We start from the raw sequence: 14,048 nt of genomic DNA, 5'->3' as shown, positions 1-14,048 counted from the left end.
AACAGAGAAGAGAGCCCTGAAGTAAATGCACGTCTATCCAACTGATGTTTGGCAAAGGTACCAAGAACACACAATGGGGAAAAGACAGTCTCTTCAATAAATAGTGTTGGGAAAACTGATGACCACTTGCAGAAGAATGAAATTTAGACATCCCCCTCTCACCACATACAAAATCAACTCAAAGGAACTAAAGACTTATATGTAGATCTGTAATGATAAAACCACCAGAACAAGGAAAAGATTCTTAATAATGTTCGTGGCTAATATTTTTTAAAAATTACCCCAAAAATATAGGTAACAGAGGCAAAAATAAAGGGCATTTCACTGAATTAAGAAGCTTATACATGGCAAAAGATAACAAAATCAACAGAAGAGAGAGGCATGGAATGAGAGAACGATTTCTAAATGATATGACAGCATATTAAAAAAAAAGACTGATTTCTGCTTTTAACAGTCTTATTTTGCTAAGTGCCTGGTTGTTTCACATGTCTAATATTTTTTTTGTGTGAATACAAATCCACTTTTTAGTAGTAATATTCTTTGAGTAGAAAAATGACATTGAGCAGAGATCATTTACTTAAACACCTGGGGCAGAAGTAACATCATGTCTTTTTTTAGTGGTAATATTCTTTGAATAGAAAAATGACATTTGGCAGAGACCATTTACTTGAATGCCTGGGGCAGAAGTAATGTCATTTTTTTTATGCAAGTCTAGAGATAAATGTAACACAGATTCTTGTAAGATAAGACTCTAAAGAAGCTGGTGATGCATGATAGCCAAGTTGTTTGGGAAAACAGAGAAAAGAAAATATACACAAGCTTGACCTTTATAAAAGAGGACTTTGTGCAGAGCACTGTTAAGGAGAAGAATACAAAGACTAGGTCATCACACACACACACACACACACACACAGAGAGAGAGCGAAAGAGAGAGAGAGAGAGAGAGAGAGACAGAGAGAGAGAGAGAGAAATGAGAATGGGTATGGGTATTCCTGCAGGCAGAAAAAGCTCTTGGCTACAGTCTGTAAAAAACTGTGATTAAAGATGTGAGGCAGACTAATATGTACTTACATTTCAGGTCAATCTGTATCGGGGTGTTATCAGACAGCTTTTGTACATCCAAACTGGCATCTATGGTCACAATAGGCATGCTCAATCAGGCCATCCTGATGTTACCCAGGTACACATAATTCAATGGAGGAATGTGTAAAGCAAAAATTTCTCAATCCAAACCACTCAAAGTATTCATCACATAAACCCAAAGGACTGAAAATCAGCATACTCTAATGACACTGCCATATCAGTGTTCGCAGCAATTCAATTCACAACAGCTAAGCTATAAAATCAACCTAAGTGCCCTTCAATAGATGAATGGATAAAGAAAATGTGGTACATACACAAAACAGAATATTACTCAGCCACAAAGAAGAATGATATTAATGCAAGTGCTAGTAAATGGATGGAACTGAAGGCTATCCCACTAAGTGAAATAAGCCAATCCCAAAAAACCCAAAGCCCAATGTTCTCTCTGATATGCAGATGCTGACTCGCAACAGGCAGGAGAGAGGGAAGAGTGGGGTTCAGTGGATTGGACAGGGAAGAGTGGGGAAACGGAGGGGGATGGGAATGGCAAAGGCAGGAGAATGAATTGGACATAAATTTTCTATGTTCGTATATGAATACACAATCAGTGTAATTCCATATCATGTATAATCACAAGAATGGGAAGTTACAGTCCATCCATGTAACAGGTCAAAATAGATTCTAGTGTCATGTATAACTAAAAAAGAACAAAAAAAATTTAAATTCCTATTACAATTTTAGAGAAAAAAGACTGGAGGAAATTCAGGTGTCATATCAGAATTCCCAACAATCATTAAGAACAGAGAAATCAAGAACTGAATTTAAGTGTCCTCTGAAGAAAGCCTTTATCAAATATGCCTGAAATCAACTTGATCAACTTGTTAGTTTAAAAAAACTTTTTAAAAAAAGTTATTTAAAATCTACATGATATCTTTCTAACAGGGTATATACTAGAGACTAGAAACAATTGAGAAATGAAATAATTTGGAAGTTAATGACTTATTTTGCTTCAACAGACATCACAATATCAACATGAAGATTTGTTTTCATTAATACCCTATTTCTATCTTGCTACTTAATTTGAAATAAACAATTTCAGTAAATATTTAAGAGTAAAAACTTGTATAAAACACTGTTACAATGAATATGTTAAAGTTAAAACAACTCATTTTCTAATAATTATAGATTATATTATAATCTATTATCCATGTTGACCAATAATTCTACTTCAATTGAGAATGACAACAGCTTATCAATGCCAATGCCTTAAGAAGTCTTATAATAATTCTATCATATTACTAATTTATTTGCTATCATAGATTTTTAAGTACAGGAATAGATGATCTATCAATAATGCAAACATTTTATATGAAGATATTTTAGAAAACATTCCTGATTGGATAATACAATTCTGACCCTTGGCACATGCCTGTAATTCCAGTGGCTCCGGAGGCTGAGATGATATGAATTCAAAGCCAGCCTCAGCAACAGTGAGGTGCTAACCAACACAGTGAGACCCCTGTCTCTAAATAAAATATAAATAAGGGCTGGGGATGAGGCTAAATAGTTGAGTGCCCCTGTGTTTGATCCCTGGTACCAAAACACACACAAACACACACAATTTTTCTGGCTTTGGATGACTACAGGTTGATTCTTTTCCAATCATGATTGGATGCCTTGCCTAGTATGGTTTACTAGTACAGATCTACATGCAGAAGAATAAAATCAGATCTTGAGTGGAGAACAACAATTTACAACAATTTAAAAGTCACTCTTATAACTGTCATTTTAATAAAAATTACAGGAGTCGCTTAATGTATGGACAAGAATTCTTAAAAGGCAATATATCATGCCTGAATTCAGCTGCAAATGAACTGTTCAATTTAAGTCTATGGAATTAGTTTTTTTCTATTTACCCAATGCTCCTACGAATTTTTGACATCTCTTCATTCACTTTACCCCCTGAACTCCCTGGTCCTTTTTTTACCCTCATATCCACACAGACTTTGCTTATGCTCATTCTATTTGGAACTGTGCACAGAAAAACAGAACTAACTCCCTCACTCCTTTCTGGTATCTCATCAAATGTCACCTTAATAAGAATGGCTTTTCCTAACCCACAGAAAAGAGAAACAACCCATCCCACTTTCCCCATCTCCTTTCCCTTTTACTTGCTTTATTTTTCTACATACCACTTAGCATCACTGGCATATCATGAATCTGTTTGCATATCACTTTCTCATCCCTAAAAATATGTTGACTAAATTGCTACAGCCCTAGCATTTAAAGCAGTATCTGGAAAGTAATAGGTGATTAAAACACACACACACACACAAACACACACACACACACACAGTTCAAAGTATAAGCTTCATTAGACAGTATGGATTACTTTGGGCCAAGCAACACATTATGCACTCAGAATGCATCAAACAAGACTTAAAAATACCTCATATGAAACAGATTAGTGAGATAAAAAAATACTTCTTAATGTTCAAGAACTTACATAAAAATTAAAAAACAGTAATGTGACTTGAGTGCTAGAGAGACCTCTATGAAGGATGCAGCATTTGAGTAAAATCTAGAACAAAGAGGATTCCTACATGAAGATGCATGCGAAGGCCACCTAGTAACAGGAACACCAATAGTCAAGGTATGGAGAAAAGAGAGCATAGACAACATGGGGGACAATCCTTTGCCTCATAAAGACTAAGGCAAAGGTACCTTCAAAACAAACATTACATAAAGAACCACACGAGGGTTTTGAGATGTAATATTATGTCATTTATTCACTGACTTTCTAGTCTTTCAATGAATGGGCTCAATGCAATGAACTCTCCTCTTAGCACTGCCTGCATAGTGTCCCAGAGATTTTGAAACACTGTATCAGTGTTCTCATTTACCTGTAGATTTTAGTTCATCCCTGATTTTCTTCTGCTATCCATTCAACATTCAATAGTGCATTATTTAGTCTCCAGGTGTTGGAGTAGTTTTTGTTTTTTTTATTTTCAAGCAATAAGAGAGACGATGCCATCAAAGCCTACCAATCAAGAACAGCTCAGGACCAGACAGATTCTCTGCCCAACTCTACAAGACCTTCAAAGAAGAAGTAACACCAGTACTCCTCAAATTATTCTATGAAACAGAAAAGGGGGGAACCCTTCCAAACTCATTCTATGATTCACCCTGATACCAAAACCAGACAAAGACACATCAAGGAAAGAAAACTTCAGACCAATATATCACTGATGAACATAGATGTAAAACTCTCAATAAAATTCTGGCAAACCACATATAAAAACAGATTCAAAAGAGAATATACCATTATTAAATGGGGTTCATCCCAGGGTTGCAAGGATGGCTCAACATATGGAAATCAATAAATGTCATTTACCACATCAATAGATTGAAGACAAGAATGGTATGATTGTCTCAATACATGCAGAGAAAACACGTGACAAAATACAGCACACCTTCATATTCAAAACACTAGAAAAACCAGGAATGGTAAGAACACACCTCAACATCATAAAAGCTATCTATGCTAAACCCATGGTCAACATATTTCTAAACAGAAAAACTGAAAGTATTCCCTCTAAAAACTGCAACAAAACAAGGATGCCCTCTTTCACCACTTTTATTCGACAATGTCCTTGCAACTCTAGCCAGAGAAATAAGAAGAAAGAAATTAAAGGATTACAAATAGGTAAAGAACTCAAGCTATCACTATATGCCGATGACATGATTCCATATTTAGAAGAGCACAAAAATTCCACCAGAAAACTTCTACAACTAATAAATGAATTCAGCAAAGTAGCAGGATATAACCACCCACAAATCAAACGTGTCCCTATATATCAGTGAAATGAAATAGAAATTAGGAAAACTACCCCATTAACAATAGCCTTAAAAAAAGAAAAGAAAAAACCTTGGGAAACAATGTAACAACAGATTAAAGACCTCTACAATGAAAACTACAGAATATTAAACAAAGATACTGAATAAGACCTTAGAAGATTGAAAGATCTCCCATGTTCTTGGACAGGGAGAATTAATATTGTCAAAATGGCCATACTACCAAAAGAATTATACACATTTAATGCCATTTCTATGACATTCATCATAGAAATAGAAAAAGCGATCATAAAATTCATTTAGAAAAATAAGAGACAGAATAGCCAAAGCAATCCTTAGTAACAAAAGTGAAGCAGGAGGAATAACAATACCAGACCTAAAAAAATACCACAGAGCCATAGTAACAAATAGGTATGGTATTGACACCAAAACAGACACAAAGATCAACAGTACAGAATAGAAGACACAGAGACAAACACACATAAATAACAGTTATCTCATACTAGACAAAAGCACCATAAACCTACATTGGAAAAAAGACAGCCTATTCAACAAATGGTTCTGAAAAACTGGAAATCCATACGCAGCAAAATAAAATTAAACCCTTCTCACCCTGCACAAAACTCAACTCAAAATGGATCAAGGAACTAGGAATTAGAACAGACCCTGCACCAAATAGAAGAAAAAGTAAGCCCAAATATTCATCATGTTGGCTTAGGACCAGACATCCTTAACAAGACTCCTAAAGTGCAAGAAATCAAAGCAAGAATCAATAAATGGGATGGATTAAAACTGAAAAGCTTTTTCTCAGCAAAGAAAACAATAACTTGAAGAGAGCGCCTAGAGAGTGTGAGAAAATCTTTACCACACCCACTTCAGGCAGAGCACAAATCTCCAGAATTGAAAAAGAACTCAAAAAAATTTAACACCAAAAACTACAAATGACCCAATCAAAGATGGGCTAAGTAAATGAACAAACACTTCACAGAAGACAACATACAAGATATCAACAGACATATGAAAAAATGTTCAACATCTCTAGTAATTAGAGGACTGCAAATCAAAACTACGCTTTTTTACAATTTTATCTCATCCCAATTTGAATGGCTAGTATCAAGAATACAAGCAACAATAGGTGTTGGCGAGGATATGGGGGAAAAGGTACACTCACATTCCTGGTGGGATTGCATATTGGTACAGCCACTCTGGAAAGCAATATGGAGATTCCTTAAAATGGAACCTCAAATGGAATAGAACCACCATTTGACCCAGCTATCCCACTCCCTGCCCTATACTCAAAGGACTTAAAATCAGCATACTACACAGTGACACAGTCATATCAATGTTAATAGTAGCTCAAATCACAATAGCTACATTGTGGAACCAACCTAGATGCACTTTCAACAGATCAATGGATAAAGAAACTGGTAAATATACATACACAATAGAATATTACTCAGACATAAAGAAGAATAAAATTATGGCATTTTCAGGTAAATGGATGGAGTTGGAGAATGTCATGCTAAGTGAAATAAGGCAATTCCAAAAAACCAAAGGCCGAATATGTTTCTCTGATAAGTGGATGCTGATACTTATTGCAGGAGGGCGGGAGTGGGGTGAGCTATAAGAGAAAAATGGAGGAATATTGGGAATGGTGGATTGTATAGAGGAAAATGAGGGGAGAAGGTGGGGGGGAAGGAAGATGGTGGAATGAGATGAACATCATTATTCCATGTACACGTAAAATTACATGAATGGTGTGACCCTACATTATGTACAAGTGGAGAAATGTAAACCTGTACTCCATTTGTGTATAATGAATCAAAATTGATTCCATTGTCATGTATAACTAAATGGAACAAACAATTTAAAAAATGCAGGCAACTACCAAAAACTATTAGAGTTATGGCAGAATGACCCAGAAACCATAATCAATATGTTGCCAGAATATTTTGGTCATTATTATGATAACTACAGGGGATTGAAATAAACTGCATTGAATCCTTGAGCTCATAAAATTACTAATTTTTTAAAAATATCAATTTTAGGTTGAGAATAAGACAGAGCACTTTACTATTTTGAACACGAGGATAAAGGGAAAGAATCAGTAAGTTATCTTTTGTCCCCTATAAAATCCTAACTCCAGGTAACCAAATAGGTAATAAAAGAAATTTCTCTTTTTAGAATAAATACTTCCAGCAAATATACAAAAGGAAAATGATAGGCGTTGATTACCATATTCAGTTGTTGTAGGCATCACAAAGGAAAGGAAATCAGACCTGTGTCTCCTGAGGAAAGTTTACACAGTCACTGTGAAAAAAATCTTTAAAAAATTCCATCTAAACATGGATAAGTCTGTAGGTATTACTAATAATTTCCAGAGGATACAAGGAACAGAGAAGTCTCTCAAATGATGCCATATGGATGCAAACATCAAATTGCAAATCTTATGAAACCACATAGGACAAATGCAAAGGGCAGGATAAAATGCATCTTCAAGATAAAATGCAAGGGGAAGGTGGGAGTATGTTGAAAGCACCTGTAAATTGGGAGACTTAGGGACATACCAATAAATCTCAATTCCTATCACTTATGAATTCCACTTTAAAGAAATTAACAGAAAGAAAATTATGAGAGGGAATTATGAAAAGAGAAGACACTGATATGATTAATATGTAATGTCTGAAATTTGTTTCAAGACAATCAAGAAACTAGGGAGGAAATGGATCAAGTATAGAAAAATAGGGTTGGTTGCTTATAATTGCTGAGACAGGGACATGTGTAGACCTGTTTAATTAGGCAGTTCTCTTCCATTTTATGTATGCCTAAAAATCTCCAGAATAAAATGTCAGAAATAAAAGATATTCAAAATTAAGTTCAAGATAGCTTTAACACAAAAGTTGGGAGGAGGATGAAAAAACTCAAGGTTTTATAGACCTAAGGTCATCTGGAAAGAAGTGTGAAATTTATTTTACATCAGGCTAATAAATCAATGCTACCTGCAATAATTTTTAGGATAATCATATAAGAATAGTAAAGGATGTATAACTTACAAACTAATAGACTGGAAACTGCAATATCACAAAGGAAAGTTAATCTTAAAAGGGCAAGAAAAAAGTGCAAAAATAGATCAAATAGAAAAATAGCAAACATGTAGATATAAATTCAAATATATCCATAATTTAATGTGAAGAGATTATCACAATTAAAGACAAAGCCTTTCACAACTCATTTTGGAAAGGTTACATGTTGCAAAAAGAACATTTTAAGTACTAACAAGTAGAATCACCAAAATGAAAATGAAAATCATTGCTCAAGTATATAAAACAAAAACTTAAATAACTAAAAGATATCATAATCATCATTCACCTATCTAAATAACTGTTGAAAATGATCAAATAACAATAAATGATGATGATGCAGAAGACTGGACCATTTAGAAATTTGTGGCTGCTCTACATAAAGAAAACCACTCAGAACAACAGAAGATACACTGTTTGTCAACTGCCTATAGGAACACTTAGAAAAATTGACCAGTACAAGGTTATTAAAAGGTCTCACCACATTTTAATTCGTTTAATTATTATAATAGTGTTTATTAAGCCAAAATCGATTTTAAAAACTTGTAAATTCAGTAACAAACTTCCAAAGAACCAATAGGTCAAAGAACTATCAAAATGAATTAGAAAATGTTTATCTGGTATGACCCACGCAGCACAGCACAAAACAGTTCTCCATGCACAGGCAGTGAGTCGGACTAGGAAAATCAGAAATTATAATGAAGAAAATAAGAAACTATAAGAAATAAAAACAAAGACTCAATTATAAGTGAAAGCACGACCTGATAGGTGACCCAGCTCTGATGAACTCTGGTTCTAACAGTAAGTGAGGCTCTGCATGTTCATTTCATAGGCTTTAAACATCAAAGGGATTCACTGTGCAAAGGTTTCTTGAGGTAAACAGGAGTAAACTGTGAGCAAAACAGCTTAGTTGGGGGCTTATCATTTTATGCCCACCTCTTTTACCTCTAGGCAGTTGGGATTTGAATTCAAGATTTTTGAACTAGTAAATTACAACAGAAGCATGGAATTCTCACTATCAACAGAAGCCATTTGCAAATGGGCATCCCCTTGGTGACCTTGCACTGAAGGATTCCCATGAGAGGCATTTCACCGTCCAGTACTGTAGAGTTTAAAGCAATGATTTATTTGCAGTTCCAACGAAATGATCTCAAAAACATACTAGAACTTGAGGGATGAGGCTGCAGCTGAAGTCAAACGAAGCTACAGACTTAAATTGTTTTTAGAATTTATGTAAAGAACTCAAAAAAATCTACACGAAGAATACAAATAACCCAATCAACAAATGGGCTAAGGAAATGAACAGACACTTCACAGAAGATCTACAAGCAATCAACAAACATGTGAAAAAATGTTCAATATCTTTAGTAATAAGAGAAATGCATATCAAAACTACCCTAAGATTTCATCTCACCCCAATTAGAATGGTGATTATCAAGAACACAAGAAACAATAGGTGTTGGAGAGGATGTGGGGAAAAACGTACACTCATAAACTGCTGGTGGGACTACAAATTAGTGCAGCCACTCTGGAAAGCGGTGTGGAGATTTCTTAGAAAACTTGGAATGAACCCACCATTTGACCCAGCTATCCCACTCCTCAGCCTATACCCAGGGGACTTAAAATCAGCATACTACAGAGATACAGCCACATCAATGTTCATTGCTGCTCAATTCACCATAGCCAGATTGTGGAACCAACCTAGATGCCCTTCAGTTGATGAATGGATAAAGAAATTGTGGCATATATATACAATGGAATATTACTCCACCATGAAGAATGATAAAATTATGGTATTTGCAGACAAATGGATGAAATTGGAGAATATCATGTTAAGTGAGATAAGCCAAACTCAAAAAACTAAAGGACAAATGATCTTGCTGATAAGCGGATGAGGACATATAATGGGGGGAGGGAGGGGGTAGCATTAGGGTTAGGTTTTGGTTTATGGTTTGGGATTAGGAGGGTGGTAAGAATGGAGGAAGGAAGGACTGTATAGAGGGAAAAGAGGGGTGGGAGGGGTGGGGGGAAGGGAAAAAAATAATAACAATGAATCAAACAACATTACCCTATGTAAATTTATGATTACACAAATGGTATGCCTTGACTCCATGTACAGAGAAACAACATGTATCCCATTTGTTTATAATAAAAAAAAGAAATTATCAAAATTTAGATTAAAAACTGGAACGGCATCACTTCCAGACAAGGATGACAATACAATATAAGAAAATACTACAGTTTCATGCCAATACATTTGAAAATGTGTAGCCAGTGAGCATAATCTTTGAAGCGTATTTCTCCAAAACTGACGCAAGAAAAAACTTTTTAAAAACCTCAATCCAGCTTATGTCTATTAACAAAATTGAATATATAGTGAAGATATTTTTACAAAATACTCCAGATTCAAATAACATCATTGATGAGTTCTCCAAATACCATGAAAGAAAGAACACCAATCATATGCACATTCTTCCTCAGAATAGGAGAAATAAAAAGAAATATTTTCCAGTTTGTTTTATCAGGCTAGCATTTTCTCAATTCCAAGTCCAGGAATGAGATAAGAAAAAATTATAGGGCAAAGTCTTATCAAAAACAGAGATTTTCTTTAAAGAAACTACTTTATCAGTTCGATTCCACACATGTAACACTTATTTAACATTCAAAGTTCAATCACTGTAGGCCAACACCTTAACAGAATTAAGAAGAAGATAAAAATTCCATGTATATGGGAAAAGTATTGAATACAATTCAGTGTACTTTCAGAATAAAGATGGTTTAGCTAACTAGTAGAGAATAAAAGTTCCTTAACTAGAGATAGAGTTTTCAAAACAAAAAAGTCCTATGGACAGCCGTTTTAGTAAAATAAAGGCACGTTTCTCATGTGATGAGAAAAAGATATTACTACCACTATGGCTTTTTGATATTTAGCTGGAGGTTCTCGGCAAATGAAACAGGGCAGCAAAGAATGTGTATCTAGAAACACACACACAAAAAATAATATTTGCAAGAGATACTGATATGCATATAGAATATTCAAAATTATCTAAAATACACTGTTAAAATTAATACACAAATTTAGAAGTTCAGAAAGTATATCAGTACCACCAGTAATGACCATTTAGGGAATGATATCTCCAAAATGGCACCATTTATAGGAGTATCAGTACTTTTTATAACATATTTCTGACATGCTTATATATATGTATATAAATATATATTTGTAAATTGACATACATGCATATATATGTTTGAATATGTGTCTGTCTATCTTGCTGGATTATGACAAAACTGACACTCCCGGAAAGTGAAAAACAAAAGGACAATTTCTTCACAAAAGCATGTGGAATTAATTGATATTCATGTGGACATGAAGGAATCTTGTTCACTACCATACCATACAAAAGTCAATTCAAAGAGTATTAGAAACTACACCTAAGGGATAAAGCAAAGCAAAACAAGACAGAACAAAAATTCCTGAAGAGACAGAGGTTGTCTTCAAAGGCCACAGAGCAGGTGAAGACTTCTTGAGCAGACAGAAAAAGCACAAACCAATAAAGCTGTGAGTTGTCTGGGAACTTAGAGATCACCTAACCCCATTCCCTCCTCACAAACGAGATCAGACTACAAAGGATACAATTCTTATACAGAATGGACACCTCCAGGAAGCTAAACATCTATTGCACTATCTCCACTTTACAGACACTGAGACCTTTAGTAAGTCGCCCAGAGGGACAGGGTTGACTCATGGAGAACTGGGACTCTAACAGAAGCCTGAGTCAGAGCCTGCACTCTAAACCTCCATCATTCATAAACACTGGAAGCTAAAATTTCAAGTTCTGCGTTTTAGTTTAACTTCAAATAACTGAAGAGTTACAGCATCTAAGGATTTTCTCCAAAACAAACATTCAAAATTTCGGCCCTTGCTATAAAGGAATAAACACTTAAATTCAAATCTACATTTTCTAAATGAACTTCTTCAAACAACTTTAGAATACTGTCTCCCTTTATAAAACCGGTAGCACTTGATGTTGTCTATTACATATATTTTACTTTACAATTCCGATTATACGTTGTTTCACAGGTACACATTTTATTCCAAATTGAATTGCCCTAACAAGTCTTCCTTAAGTACACTAAAAACCCTTTATCCTTTCAGGGTACTTGATCTGCATTACACATTTATTAAACAAAACTTATTCCTCTTTTGTGACCTTATTCTGCATGTCATTTTCAGGATTTTACTCCAGAATTAGAACAGTCCTCATCATTTTGCTTTATATTTTGTATTGGTGGGGGCGGTGCGTTTCCGTGTCCCTTGTGGAGCTTCATATGTGTTGGTGAGCAGCGAACACGACTCTACACGTGGTGTTTAAAGAACCAACGTTTGTAGTAGGACAGCGTTGTGATGAAATCAGTTCACAAGTGATTTTCAGACATTTTATCCCCAGAATTAAAGGACAGCTTTGGGTTTTGCATTTTACTTATTATTTTGCTCAGCTGTTAACGGAGATTAAATAACAAGTAATCAGAGCGACGTAAAAAGACCCTTCCAAATGAGGTTCAGGCGCTTCCAGTGATGCTGAAGAGATCCGTCTCTGTCCACTGTTTTCACTAAATTACGTTACTGAGTGAAAAAACAAAGAAACCTCCCAGGCCTCCTATCCTACTTGGGGCCACGCATTTCCCTAACTGACAGAGGGTCAGGTTCCACAATCCAGTCCACCCTACGAGTTTGCTACTTAGCACTTGTTTGCGGCACTTTAAGCGGCACTGTCTGATCCCTGAAAACTTGAAATGTGCGCTTTACAGCCCTCGGGGTAGTGTTTTTAATGCGCATTAACTGGCGACAGTGGAGGACGAGGATGAAGACGCCTTAATTAATTGCCACATATCACAGGTGCACTCGGGAGAGTGCGACCAAGGGGAACGATTCTGAAACGAGGAGCGGGAATTCCTCAGGCTTGTCCTCATGGAAACACGCTCTTTAACACAGTATTTTAGATTTACTCATTTGTAAAATGAGAATAATTAAATCGACCACCTGGCTTCCATGGAGACCGCCGGGAGGACCGTTTATAAAAACGCAGTGAGACCTACCTTAACCTGGGTGGTGCGCCATTCTGGGCGAAGCAAGGTGGGCGCCAGGACCCGAGCGTCTTCCTCGCTCCGGCCTCGACCGCCCCTGGACACGGACGCGGCTGGGGGTCGGTTCCGGAGCCGCGGTGCGGTTTCCACCTGCGCGGAGGACGCGGTGGCCGGGCAGCCTCCACACTTTCCGCTCTCCGCTGCCCGGCATGGGTCCCGGGCCAGGCGATCCTAAGCCGCCAATCCCACCGCCGGCTCAGCAGCAGGAGCAGCAGGAGCAGCCGCCACCACACTCGTCCAAGCTCGAGGCTCCTCATTCAGCCCGACCTCGCTCGCGCAGTAGGCAGCGCGGCGCCGGCCTCCGGCTCGGCCCCGCCCACCGCGCTGCGGCCCAAAGGCCCCCCAGACCCCGCCCCCCGACGCCCCCTAGGCCCCGCCCAGGACGCCGCCTCCTGAGCCGCGCAGCCTTGGAGGCTCGACCACACCGCGCAAAGGCGGCCAGCGGCTTTTGGGAGCACTCCAAGCCGCAGCTGATTTTAGATGTGCCATCTAGGCTTTCATTGCGCTTTGGTTTTGTCTTTTCTTGTTTAGTTACCAATTTTAAACTCTTGCATTTTAGTAAGGAAGCTACCATTTTAGGGATGTGCCAGTTTATTTGTAAATGGTCTGTTTGGGCAGGTAGAATTATGTGATGCAGTGTTTCAAACTGAAGAAAACTTTTTTCGTTTTACTTTTTCCTTTCCTCGTTCCATTTTTCCCCCTTTACCTTATAATATCCCTGAAGTTAACAGCAGTGCACCTTGTGCCACCGAATTTCCAAAGTATACCTGTTTTTTTTTTTTTTTTTTTTACTGTGCTTCAAATAAAAAATGGTTATAATATTTATCTTCAACTTCGCCATCATGCATCTATGCACATGAGACTAGGTATTCCACTTTGAAA

At 36.8% G+C, this 14,048-nt stretch overlaps 1 protein-coding gene across 2 annotated transcripts in view; it reads right to left on the bottom strand.

Annotated features, from left to right (window-relative positions):
- The window catches only part of LOC124970036 (putative neuroblastoma breakpoint family member 5), a 33,079-nt gene extending 19,760 nt beyond the window's left edge, over positions 1-13,319 (bottom strand). For both annotated transcript variants that reach the window (XM_047536685.1, XM_047538752.1), the window contains exon 1: positions 13,119-13,319. The gene's annotated coding sequence lies outside the window, so the exon portion shown is untranslated. The remainder of the gene's footprint in view (positions 1-13,118) is intronic.
- Positions 13,320-14,048: the final 729 nt, after the last annotated feature.

The sequence above is a fragment of the Sciurus carolinensis genome, chromosome 1, assembly GCF_902686445.1.
Source record: "Sciurus carolinensis chromosome 1, mSciCar1.2, whole genome shotgun sequence".
NCBI lineage: Eukaryota > Metazoa > Chordata > Mammalia > Rodentia > Sciuridae > Sciurus > Sciurus carolinensis.
The sequence above is the reverse complement of the archived record's forward strand: the minus strand, read 5'-3'. Positions and strand labels throughout refer to the sequence as shown.